At 36.7% G+C, this 12,474-nt stretch overlaps 1 long non-coding RNA gene across 2 annotated transcripts in view; it reads right to left on the bottom strand.

Moving 5' to 3' along the window:
- Positions 1 to 12,474, bottom strand: part of LOC102152686 — a 153,380-nt gene that overhangs the window by 29,538 nt on the left and 111,368 nt on the right. For both annotated transcript variants that reach the window (XR_005382912.1, XR_005382911.1), the window contains exons 5-6: positions 4,056 to 4,217; positions 885 to 1,027 (exon numbers count right to left, since the gene is read on the bottom strand). This is a non-coding gene — a long non-coding RNA (uncharacterized LOC102152686). The remainder of the gene's footprint in view (positions 1 to 884; positions 1,028 to 4,055; positions 4,218 to 12,474) is intronic.

The raw sequence follows: 12,474 nt of genomic DNA, 5'->3' as shown, positions 1-12,474 counted from the left end.
GCCCCGGGAGGCAGGATATCACCCAGCAACGGGTCTCCTGCTTCCCCAGCTGCCTGGCTTCTCAAGGGCAAAAGAGCAGACTCCCCAGCTAGACATGGGGGCATACTGGATTGTCCTCAGGGGTGGGCCAGCTCTGTCACACCCCACCAGCTTATCACGGAAGAACCTGACCTTGATTAAAGGCATTCTTTCCACGCCCTTGCTCTCAAGATCTTGCCAGCATCCATTACCGGGTCTCAGTGTCGCCTCCAGCACAAAAGGACACAAAAGTTACCAAACAGCATCACAGTCATAACCCAGAGGGCAATATGAGGCAGACAGCTGCTTGTGGCATATTTTCGTGTACAACACAGACTGCCTTGTTGGGCAATAAGTTATTTACGCGAATCTGCATTTTTATATCTTACTCTGTGCAGGAACAATTGGTTCCACTTGGGTGCACAAGAATATAGAGGAAAGAAGAAACACATCATGATGTTGGTACCGGGAGCATTCAGATCATCAAGGATTGATCAACAGACACCCTGTATTAGATGCAAACCTCTTCCCTCACTGCCAAGTTGTTGCTCATGGTGTTTTTAGTTCATATACCATGCTAACCTATTATTAATTCACAAAGGTTTATTTAATTATGGAGAATCAAGCCTTTCAAAAAATAATTAATTACAAAAGCTACTTAATATTCAGAGGTGTCATGCAAGCAGATAACTGGCATTCTCTGTTGGTGGTTTAATTAGACAAGAAGATGCAAAAAGCTGTCACTTGAGGGTGGGTGGCTGCAGGGGAGGGAAGCCCGGGTAAGCACTACCAGTTGGCCATCTGTACCATACACAAAAGCACGACTCTTCAGCTGGCCTCCCTTAGAGAAAGCCCCCCATTTTTACCATCTCATCCACTGGCAATTTCTTTCTGCAGCACAGAGCTGGAAGGCAGAAGATATTCATAAATGGTAATTTCAAATTTGATGTTTCATACATGTGGAAGGTGGGGAAAAACAATTAACCACGTGCTGCCTCAGTTTCTCCATCTGAAAAATACAATTCATAAATGTCATCCATCCATCTGCCTCCCAGATCAACAGCTGTTGAACATTTTCTTTACAAATGGCCAGGAACATGCCAAGTAACAAAACTGGCCCCATGTTACACATTTTGATATAAATATGCTGGCAAGAAATAGAAAAGCTTCTTAATTTTACTGAAACAATTGATTCTTGATTATTTCAGAGTTGATTTGTCAAGTTGTGATTTTCTGTGCCACTCCCCCCTCCTCGCATTTTTAAAAATCATCTTTGGCCATCTGCTCTCCAGATAATTCTTTCTTCAGTATCTTTGTTAGATGGTAAGTAATAAAAATACCAACAATTAGTACTATGGTTCGTTGTATATTCACATGTAGTCTTACCGGCTCAGTGAGATAGGTTTATTGTTATTATTATTTCTATTTTATGGATGAAGTTTAGACAGTTTAGCTGATGCCACCAATGCCCCAAAATTAAGTAGCAAAATTAGGATTAAAACTCAGGTCAATTTGATACCAAATCACATAAGATTGCTTTTGCTATTCTGCTATAGAGGACAAAAAACATATATAAACACACACACAGAGAATGGTCAGAATTTCTACTGTTCAGAAATTATTATAGAATAGGGGAAGAACAGGGCAGCCTGGGTGGCTCAGAGGTTCAGCATTGCCTTCAGCCCAGGGCCTGATCCTGGAGACCCAGGATCGAGTCCCACATCGGGCTTTCTGCATGAAGCCTGCTTCTCCCTCTGCCTGTGTCTCTGCCTCTCTCTCTCTCTCTCTCTCTGTGTGTCTTTCATGAATAAATAAATAAAATCTTTTAAAAAAAAAGAATATGGGAAGAACAGAAATCACTTGATAAAATAAAACTTATTCTAAACACAGTGTGATATTCTAGAACAGAAAAAAATTTGTGGAAAACCTGATGAGATCTGAATAAAATCTGAGTTGGGTTTTTAAAAAAATCATTTCTAAGGAATTCTTGCCATCTGTGGCCAAAACTGTAAATTCTATCACTATTACTGAAGTCAAAAGTTGATCATTGTTTACAAGTAATTTAAACCATTTTTGAGTATCTGCTATGAGATTTATTTCATACGATAGCTATCTAATCCATAAATCTTTCCTCAAGAGCCTTTTTGAAAAAAACAAACATTAGTTTAGTATATTCATGATTTTCCCTACCTAAGTAGCACAGACAACTGGAAGTCAAGTGAGTAATATAAAACAAAATGGTACATCAAAAGAGCTTTCATATTTGGGAAAGGAAATAAAAATATTAATATTGATCTTTAACTTATCAAAGTATAGGATCTCTAAATTTCATTCTTTAACAAGTTTGTTTTAAAAATAATAATAAATAAGCTTGTTTAATATAGTAACAGCTTATTCATATTATGGAATCAATGTTTTAAGTAAAATTAGATTTTGTTAATAATTTTTAGCATGCCAGTTAATTTCCAATAAAAACATACTTGTAACAATATAGATTCAAAACTGCAAAATTTTTCAAATGAATAAAAGGACAAAGAAAAAAATGCACTTATGAGAAACTACAGGAACAGTAAAATTTTATAATTTAATTAGAGAATTTTTGATACATAAGTACACTTTTTTCCTTCACTATATTTTTGGCTTGTGTACAGAGTTGTAGTGTAGTTATATAATGTGGAATTTTATGTGATTCCTAGTTTCTCTATTTTCTTGAATAAGCATTTGGAATTTTGTTTTGATAATGGAGTTAAAATGAACTATAAAGCAAAAGCTAGAAAGAACTATTTAAAATTTCAGAAATAGAATGAACTTAGATACCAGTTTTCTTCCTGACACAAACCCTGACAAAGTGCCATGCTAACAACACAAAAACTAGCAACTGACCTCAGATTTATTTAATTATCTATTTATTTATTTATTTAGATAATGTACCAGAACAAAACAGCATCATCAAACTATTCTCTGCACCAGGTCTAAACATTCATTCAAGTCCATGCATTCTATAGAAAGCTCTGTACACCAGACCTCTCTTTCTATGGATCTGTGCTTAAAATCTGGTATCAGAGACCTCTTTGGAAATTAAGAGAACTGCCCCTGTTTTTCAGGAGAGTTCCCAGCATGCACTTGGGAGTTGACGTTGCTATAGTGAAAATTTTACAGAGCTTCTTTCAGTTTCTTGCACTGCCAAGTTTATAGCCAATGGATTATAAACATTTAGGTGAAAGATCTAAAATTGTAATTAGTACTGGCAAACCTTCCTAAGTTTTGTGACTTTCAAACAACTAGTCTGATGGATTTGATCACTGAATTCCCTAACATTGTGTAGTTTTAATAGAATCTGGACCAAGGATTCTAGAGCCTAGGGGTTCCCTAGGATGAGGAGGTAGTTAATGTGAAATTGAGTGTATATATGCATTTCTCTGGGAGAGGGCCCCTACTTTTCATCCTCAAAGGAGTCTTTAACTCAGAAGTTAAATACCACTTACATGAGCTACTGTGTGGTTATAGAACCAAAGAGTATCTGAATAAAATAGGCATACTTTTGCCCTTATGAACTGAACTGTGTCCCCCACAAAAAAGTCACGTGTTAAAGAATTCCCCTGTATCTGAGAATGTGACTCCATATCAAGAGGATCTTTACAAAGGTAATTAAGATAAAATGAAGTCATTAGGGTGAGCCCTGATCTAATATGACCAGTGTCCTTATAAGAAGAGGAAATTTGAGCAAAGGGAAGAATATGTGAAGACACAAGGAGAAGATGGTCCTCAGAAGGAGCCCACTCTCCTGACACCTTGGTTTGAGACTTATAACCTCCAGAACTGTGAGAAAATAAATCTATTGTTTGAACCACCCAGTCTGTGTATTCATTATGGCAGCCCCAGCAAACTTGTATGGATGCGTAGTATATTCATTTCAGACTGCAAATACTAATGGTCAGGGATAACTGAAAAGACTATTGCAAGTAGAAAGTCTCCAGCACTCTCATTTCTTTTTCATATAAAAGGCCATAAATATTAAAAAATTAAATATTATTCACCTGGTTAAATAATGCATTCCTCAAAGATGTGAAGAACATATAAATTATTTTTGCCCAACTCCCTTAAGAACCAGTGGAGGAACAGAATTGCAAATTGCAAACCACAGTCCTCTACCCCACACTTCCTTCTTTGTCTGTTTTATTATGGGTCTCCTCAGAACTCTGTGGAAAAACACACAATGTTTAAATTGTTAATTTTTTAAACAACGTGATAGATGGTTATTTAAAAATAAATGTTTAAATATAGGTAAGCAAACAGAGAAAAACAAAACTTCCCACAACCCAGAAGTAACAACTTCAGTAATACTTGTTAACATATTTGTATTGCTGCTAAGTCTCATAATACTATTTTCCTTAAAACTGTAAAATAATGTTGCCTTCTTCAAATAAACAAGCTCATTATACAGGTTATCCAATAAAACAAAATGTAAAACTGTCACAACTATTTTGAAAAATTATAAATGCCCACCAATGAAGAATGTGAACAATAATTTATCACTTACACAGATTATATTTTATCAAACAAAAGTTACATAAGATTACATCCAAATTGAGATACACCATTATTTACATTCATGACAGAAATAACAATCACATTAAGTCTTATAAATAATTATTACTTCAACAATCTCACATATGCATTAAACATTACTGACCAAGAAAAGTAAAGAGACATTTCAAGATAATAGCAAGCAGCACCACCATTTTACTAATGCAGCACATGTAAAAACATATAAGCATGAAGGCACACATACACTCAGGAAATAGGTAGTATCTAAGTAATGGATAAAACAAAATAACTTTTAAAAGGAAATGAGAGAAATTATTTAATATAATTAAAAGGGAATTAGATCAAGAAAAATAGCAGTAACCTAAAAGAGGAAAACGGAAAACCAACAAAATGTTCCATATATTAAGAATGGTTGACATATTAGAAACAATCTCCTAAGGAAAATTACATAAGCACTACAACTCAAAACGAAGTTGTATGGAATTATTGTCTACTAATGCTCTTTTCTGAAATAATTTTAATTTTTCAGTCATTTCTGTATTATTCCTTCATAGGCTCTGTTTCGAAGAGATCAGTATAGCACTCTGGTTTGAAACTAGGTAAATCTGATCTATTTTTACTACAACATATATTTTAGATTTCCCCATACAGTTTTTTCCTTTGCATATTTTTTTTTTTTTTGAAATTGAGGATGGGAGCATCAAAAGATGTCCCAATGGAACACTTGAGAGAGAAACATTCTTTCCTGCCTCCACTGAGTTAAAGCAGCCCTGTTATCTCCTGATGATCAAGTGTCACTGTAGTGACACCTTTTCCTTGTCTGCCAGTCACAGTGATTTGAAAAGGAAGTTAAAGAATAGTTCTGCGAGATAGCCAAATGTTTTCTGAAGCTACAGTAATCAAAACAGTGTTGAATTTACTGCCTTACTAGGAATAGGGAGAGTTAGGGTGTCATATCATCGGGAGTCAATGGCGAATTTCAGAAACAGTCCAAATATGTAAAATATTTATTTATTTATTTATTTATTTATTTATTTATTTATTTATTTATTTATTTTAAGATTTTAAGATTTTATTTATTTATTCATGAGAGACACAGAGAGAGGCAGAGACATAGGCAGACGGAGAAGCAGGCTCCCTGCGGGGACGTGGGATCACCCCCTGAGTCAAAGGCAGACGCTCAACCACTGAACCACCCAGGCGCCCCATAAAAAATAATTAATACTGAATAAAGAAGTCATTTTAAACCAATGAGGAGTGTGTCAAGGTAATAGCTGACTGTGTAGGGGAAAAAATCTGTTTCATCGAGAGCTGATATTCAGCAAGAACTATCAATCTGGCCATACCCAGTTTTTATAATTGGCATTCATTTTGATTGGTCCACATCCACAGCATAATGGTTGTTAAATATTTTGAACATCACTCCAGGTTTCATCTCTCCACAATAATGAAAGAAATTCCTAATGGGATTAAAGTGTAAATATTTGGAATGAAACTTGAAAAGCACAGGAAAATATAATTAAATATTTATATAATATCAGATGAAAGACTTTTCTAACCATGCCCTCAAGAGCAAACACCCATTTTTAAAAAGATTGAAATTTCGATGAAAGAAAAATTTTAAACTCTTTAGGAAATAAAAGATGAAATATAAAAGGCAAACAGCAATTTGATACAAATATTTCTGATATATATAAAAGAGGAGTAATTTTATCCTGAATATGTAAAGGGCTACTACAAATCAATTTTTAAAGAAGTCTAACAACCCAATAGAAAAAATAGGCTAAAGGTATGATTTCACTAGAGGAATACATGTAAATAGATGATAACACATAAACAAATGTTCAACCTCTCTAGTAATCACAGGAAATCATATTAAGACTATTAAATACCATTTTAACTATCAAGTTAGCAAAGCTTTTTTAAATATGTAAGAACCAATGTTGGCAAGGGCTCAGGGAATTGGGAACTCCCATTCACAGCTGGTAGGAGATTAAAAGTGCCCTAATCTTTCTGGAAGTTAATTTATAAATATGTGCTTTAAAAATCTTCAAAAAGTACATCATTTTAAGTACTAAAAAATCCACTTCTAGCAAGGATATCCAAAAATATTGCTTGTTGTAGGATGCACGTACCAGGGTATTCATATTGCCATTGGTAATTAGTCAAAAACAAAAACTAGAATCTATTAAATTTCTAATAAAAAGAGACAGATTAGGGGTGCCTGGGTGGCTCAATCAGTTAAGCGTCTGCCTTTGGCTCAGGTCATGAGCTCAGGGTCCTGGGATGGAGCCCCAAGTAGGGCACCATGCTCAGCAGGGAGTCTGCTTCCCCCTCTCCCTTTCCCTCTGCCCCTCCCCCTGCTCGTGCTCTCTCTCTCTCTCTCTCTCTCTCTAATAAATAAATAAAAACTATTTTTTAAAAAAAGCTATGCAAATATGAACTAGTAGCATTATGAACATCATGTATGGTGCTATTTAATGCAGCACTGTCCTCAAACGTTAAGTTATGTGATCCTGTGGTTGCTTCCTCCCAAACTAAACAGCCTCAGACCATTGTGCCAAAGAACTAGGGAGAATTCAAAAGAAATTATTCTGCTTTCTAGAGTTCTTCTGTTTCCTCCCTCTGCTGTCAGCTATCATTTCTCATGAGGTCAGTGAGTCCTGCTGCTATCATCTGCTGCCTTACACACACAGTTGTTCTGAGCGACTGCCTGAGGGCAATTCTGTCTTTCATACGGAATAAAGTACTCACCAGTTTGCAGCTTCAAGCCTTTCTCGTTGCCTTTTTCCAACCTATGTTCTGAATGGCTGAGGCTACCATCAGTCTGACCTCTGGATAAGAGGGGATATTATGGCATAATAAACATATAGATACATCTTTTACATAGAGATATTTGTATATCTATGGCACCAAAGCAGGGACCGCTACCAAATGGGTGCACAATACGATTTTTTAGTTGAAGAAGTAAATGAGTGTGTGTGTGCATATCTCATAGAAGTGTGTATATAAACAGTACATGGTTTCACTCTGACACTTCTAACTCCTGTGGCTTACCAGAAGACCAAAAACTGTGGTCTAATCAACCCAAGTCCATAAACACTTCTGGGAAAACAAGGCCAGGGACAAGAGTTAATGGAAAGCCATTAGCATTCTCCTCACAGGAAAAAGGGCAGCATTTATACTTGTGTGGTAAAACAGGAGAAAACACTCTGAAGCATTAAAAGCACTAAATAAATATAGGTGCTATTACTATTAATATGATATTATATGAGCATTCACCAGCCCACCTTCCCTGAATCTCTAAGTGGACCAGTCAGGCACATGTCCTAAGAACGTGGCCGAGCCTAACACAGATACCCAGTCTGGGATAGGCTACCACTGGGCCTTCTACTGATTTTTAACTCTGTTGTATAATGCTCAGTAGACAGTGGGTGCTCAATTAATGTTGCCATCTGCATGAAATTTCAGAAGTTTAGAATGCTGATTCTCAACTAAAATCAGAAATCTGCTCAAGGAAAGCGAGTCAACGCTGTCCTGAAATAGTGATGTGATCAGCAGAAATTTCTACAACATCAATCAAAAGGGTTCACAGCAAGTAGTCAGTGAACCAAGTAAAGTGACCTTCGGGCCCCCTCCCCCTCCTGCCCCACTCCATATTCTAGTTAACCACTGTTGATTGATGGCTTCCTAGAAAAGATGATCCATCACTGTTCAGATGAGCGAAACTTCTACCACGACTTGCAGGTTATTCCAGCATTTTGTAAAAATGAGACAAAATATAAAGTCTAAAAAATGCCAACTCATGGGAAAAGAGGAAAAGCTCCAAACAGCATGTTATTGCCAAGCACCAATGAAATTAACAGACAGAAGATGGATGGATTTTTTGTTTAATGTATATGTAATGGAGGAGACACCTATTTTTCAAACACATAGAAGGCCGGTGATACAGTTTTCAATTCCATACTGGAAAATTGTTTATGACCAGGATAATTACTGGGAAAATTAAGTGCCCCCCACCCCGCCAAGTATCAGCGACCACTGAAATTGAGCTCTTACTCATGCCAGATACGCTGCTAGCCACTTTGTATATGTTATCTCTTTCAATCTTTATCACTGTAAAAGGTAAAAGTCTCTATTTTGCCAGTAAAGACTTGTTCACAATCACAGAGCTGAGGAATGATAGAGCCAAATTCAAACCAAAGGCAATCTAACTCCAAAGCCCATATTCTATGTGCAATTCTTCTCCCTACCTCCCAAATTTTCAGAAAGGTGAAATCAGGTTTAAATGATTGTGGCAACAAAAATGAAAGGATCAGTCTCAAAACATGTATGTGCCCTGGAAGTTGTGTGTGAAATGGGAGAAGGACAGCCTTACTCTTTACACTGTATGGTGGCCAAACTGTTTATAGACTATAAAACACTCCTGAAAGACACAGAAGTGGGCTTGAACAAATGGAAAGACATGCCATGGTTTTGGATAAATAAACTCAACACCATAAAAATGTCAGTTCTCCCTAAGTGATTTTGTGAATTTAACAAAACAACAACAACAAAACAGTAGGGCGGGAAGGACAGCCCTACCAGGTATTAAAACACATTATAAAGCCTTCAGTGTATGCACATGAATTGATAGGCCAATAGAAAAAGAAATGAAAAATTGAAAAATACACCAAACTAAATATGGAAGCATAGGATGTGATAAAGGCACAATTTCAAATCAGTATGGAAGAAATGGACTATCTAGTTGGTAGCTTATCAGCAATATAGAAAAATATAAAACTAAAACTATTCCTCATATTGTACACCAGAATAAATTCCAGATGGATCTAAATGTTGGACACAGACATATTAGGAGAAAATATAGGTCATTCTTTTATAATCTGAAAATGGAGAAAACTTTTCTTCAGCTTAAAATCTAGAAGCAATAAATAAAAAAGGATAAATCTGACCGCATGAAAATAAAAAATTTTGCATGAAAAAAATAACATAAGCAAAATCAAAGGACAAACACAAATTGAGGGAGGAGGCATATTTGCAACTTATAATACTTAGAAAGTGTTACTATTTCAAATATATACAGAGGTCTGAATGATCCTAGAGGATGGAAATATCCATAGAAAAATGAGCAAATGATAACATTTAGAGAAAAAAAAGCAAATTTCTCTTAAACATCTGAACAAAATCCCAAATATGTAACATCCTCTTTTCCAAATGGGAAAATATGCACTGCCATACCTTGCTGTAGGAAATGAAAAATAGTAGAATTCCTAAGGAAGGGAATTTGAGCAGTATCTAGATAGATTACATGCACACATTTAACCCGTTGACTTAACAATCCCACTTCTAGGAATCCTATCAAAAATACACTAGCAAAAACATGATATGATGTAGGCATAACACTATTCACTGTAGCACATTTCATAATAGTGAAAGACTAGAAACAACATAAGTGCTTAACCATAGGATACTGCTTGAACACACTCTGGTACATTCACAAAATGGAGTATGGTGCTGTCATAAAAAGAAATTAGAAAGCTCTCGATATCATTAAAAAGCACTGGTTCTCAGCTAGGGATGATTTTGCCCCTCCAGGGGATATCTGACAACGTCTAGAGACATTTTCGATTATCTAATGGCAGAGTTGCTACTGGCATCAGGTGAGTAGAGGCCAGGGATACCAAACAGCCTATAATACGTATAACACATAGAATACGTAGAACTGCCCCCCAAGGGACGCCTGGATGGCTCAGCAGTTGAGCATCTGCCTTCAGCTCAGGTCCTGATCCCGGGATCGAGTCCCTCATCCGGCTCCTTGTGGGGAGCCTGCTTCTCCCTCTGCCTGTGTCTCTGCCTCTCTCTCTCTCTCTCTCTCTGTCTCATAAATAAATAAATAAAATCTTAAAAAAAAGAACTGCCCCCCAAAAGAAACAAAGAATTATCTGATCCATAATGCTGCTATTGATACTCCAAATCAAATACTAATTTGGAGTATTCCTCAAGATACATTGTTAAGTGAAAAAAAGCAAATGAAGAACATATTGCTGAGACCACTCCCACTTTTGGAACCTGACAAGACTGAATGAAAGCCCACAAACCTAAGTGGCTTCTCCCTCAGAGACATTTTCATACAATATGATGATGGACTGGATAATTATTAATGATTAAATGGATTCTAGTAATGAGCATTTTGACTTTTATGAGCACTTTACTGTAAGGGATATGTGTCCAAAGACCAGGAGGTAGAGCATAATGTTGTAAAAAAAAAAATGAGAAATATATAATTGATCTTCATCCTCAGTTCCTGGCACAGAGCATCTAAAACTCTTATAATTTTCTCAGTGATAAACAGAAAAAGGAACATCTTCTGTTATTCACAATGAGCCCCTTTTAACCACACCTGATTTTATGGTAATGGTGACTCTTGGAGGTTGGCAAAGGAATCAACCATGTAATTAGAGGATTTGAACTTTCAGCCTAGCTACACACCTGCAAGGGGAGAGGGGCTAAGGTTAAGCCCAATCACAAATGGCCAATCATTTAATCAATGTAAAGGAAACTCCATTAAAAACCCTAAACAACAGGGTTTGAAGAGCTCTCAGGCAGGTGAACGCATTGACATGCTGGGACAGTGGCATGCCTGGAGAGTATGGAAGCTCTTCTCTTCCCAATACCCTGCCCTATGTATCTCTTCATTTGGCTGTTTCTGAGTGTACTTTTTATAATAAACTGGTAATTTAGTACGTAAAGTGTTCTGTGCACTGCTCTAGCAAGTTACTGAACCCAAGGAGGGGGGCCACGGGAACCTCCAATTTATAGCTGGTTGGTCAGAAGTACAGGTGACAACATGGGACTTGTGACTGGCATTGGAAGTAGGCGGCAGTCTTGTGAGACTGCACCCTTAACCTATTGGTGGAGAATTGCTAGGTGGAAAACCCACACATTTGGTTTCAGAAGTGTTGTCAGTAGAGGGAAACATTGTCATGAGGGAAACATGTTGTCATTGAAGGAAACATTCTTCTTCAGCTAATAATAAATGTAAAGAGAATGATAAAACTGTAAAATCCCCATTTTGCAATCCCCAATAAAACAATGGATATAGGTAATGATCATCAATGGCCATGAAAATTCTTGGGTGAAAAATAAATGAGAAACTTTAGCATGGATAAATCAGGTGAACAACACATAGACCCACTAATCAAAAAGAGAGATAACCAATTATTGTATGTTTTGTGATGTGATGCAATAACGAATATACAATTTCGACTGTGAAATATTTTTGCCAGAAAGTTAAACATGAATGCTAGATCAGTGGCTCCTAACTGGGGCAATTTTACATGAAGAGAACATTAGGCAATGTTTGGAGACATTTCTGGTTGTCACTCAGGGGGGCTGGTGCTATTGGCATCTAGCAGGTAGAGGTGGAGGATGCTGCTAAGATAGCCTACAATGCATAGGGCAGTCCCCTATTGCAAATAACTATCCAGTCCAAATGGCCAATAGTGTTGATACTAGGAAACCCCGCTTGGGTCTACCACAAGAAACACAGGACCCAAGGTACATACCAACCAAATGTAATCTGTAGGCCTTGTCTGAATCCTGAATCAAACAAACCAATGACAGACATTTATGATTCTGAGAAATCTGAACACTGACTGAATATTGAGGAACTGTTCACTTTTTAGGTGTATTAATAGTATTATGCTTATGCTAACAGGAAAATCGTATCTGTTGTTAGAAATATACACTGAAGTATTTACAGATGAAATGGCACGATATCTGAGACTTACTTTAAAATTAGGCAGCAGGGTGGAGAGTAGAGGAGAAAAGTGAAAATTAAGCAGTTTGGTCATAATATTAATAATCACTGAAGCCAGATGATGGGTCGAGCTTCTACTTTTGTGTATG

This window comes from Canis lupus, chromosome 32 (assembly GCF_011100685.1).
Source record: "Canis lupus familiaris isolate Mischka breed German Shepherd chromosome 32, alternate assembly UU_Cfam_GSD_1.0, whole genome shotgun sequence".
In the NCBI taxonomy this organism is placed as follows: Eukaryota; Metazoa; Chordata; class Mammalia; order Carnivora; family Canidae; genus Canis; species Canis lupus.
Note: the sequence above shows the minus strand (reverse complement) of the source record. Positions and strands in the feature narration are given on the sequence as shown.